Source organism: Sinocyclocheilus rhinocerous, unplaced genomic scaffold (genome assembly GCF_001515625.1).
Source record: "Sinocyclocheilus rhinocerous isolate Xijiao unplaced genomic scaffold, SAMN03320098_v1.1 scaffold1930, whole genome shotgun sequence".
Classification (NCBI taxonomy): Eukaryota; Metazoa; Chordata; class Actinopteri; order Cypriniformes; family Cyprinidae; genus Sinocyclocheilus; species Sinocyclocheilus rhinocerous.
Genome location: NW_015661869.1, coordinates 163,357 through 164,544, shown reverse-complemented (window position 1 = coordinate 164,544; position 1,188 = coordinate 163,357). Strand labels below are relative to the sequence as shown.

General features: G+C 26.2%; 1 protein-coding gene across 1 annotated transcript in view; it reads right to left on the bottom strand.

Annotated features, from left to right (window-relative positions):
* LOC107726568 (signal recognition particle 14 kDa protein-like) overlaps positions 1-1,188 on the bottom strand; it is a 9,453-nt gene that overhangs the window by 5,685 nt on the left and 2,580 nt on the right. The window lies entirely within an intron of this gene.

Below are 1,188 nucleotides of genomic sequence, written 5' to 3'. Positions count from 1 at the left end.
TGTGATCCTGGACCACAAAACCAGTCTTAAGTGTCAATTTTGTGAAATTGAGATTTATGCATCATCTGAAAGCTGAATATATAATCTTTCCATTGATGTATGGTTTGTTAGGATCGGACAATATTTGGCTGAGATACAACTATTTGAAAATCTGGAATCTGAGGGTGCAAAAAAATCTAAATATTGAGAAAATCATCTTTAAAGTTGTTCAGATGAAGTTCTTAGCAATGCATATTACTAATCAAAAATTAAGTTTTGATATATTTACGGTAGGACATTTACAAAATATCTTCATGGAACATGATCTTTACTTAATGTCTTAATGGTTTTTGGCATAAAAGAAAAATGTATAATTTTGACCCATACAATGTATTGTTGGCTATTGCTACAAATATACCCCAGCGACTTAAGACTCCAAGGTCACATATTATGACATGATAAAAATATAAGGGACAATAAATACAGAATATTGTAAACAATTCAATATTCAGTGATCTGCTTTAATATATAAAATGAAATAAACAAAGCTGTGTGAACAAAATATTACAACTCACCATTTGAAATTTTATAACTTCTGTGGTGCTGACCTGAAAGACACATTAAAACAGATGTTACATAATATACGGCTTCTTCTGAAACAAATATCACTTATGAGTGACAACAATAAAACACAAAAACGGAATAAATTAAAACTGAAGTGACAGGAAATGTGATTAAAAAAAATCTAACAATTTAACATTTTTATTTAAAAAAAATGAAAGAATCAAAAACAAGGTGAAAAGCATACAAAATAGCAAAAAACGAATACAGAAAATAAAGGGGAGAGACAAATATAAATAAGCAGCACTGACCAATGGTATTATAATAATAAAGAAAAGATAAATAAATAAACAATTGTTGAAATAAATACATGTGGCAATATTTATGGAGATAAACACATGTGGAAATAAATATAATTAAAAACAATAATCTAAAATAGTTCAAGATAATACAAATACATGGGAGAGAAAAATACGAGTAAGAATATTAGAATAAATACAAAAATAAACAATTGTTAAAATAAATGCGGTAATAATTAAATATGGAAATAAATACGTGGTGGAAAAAATGACAAATAAATAACTGAAAGAACAGAAATAATGTTATTACAAATAAATACAGAAAATAATAAATAACAATAAAAATGTT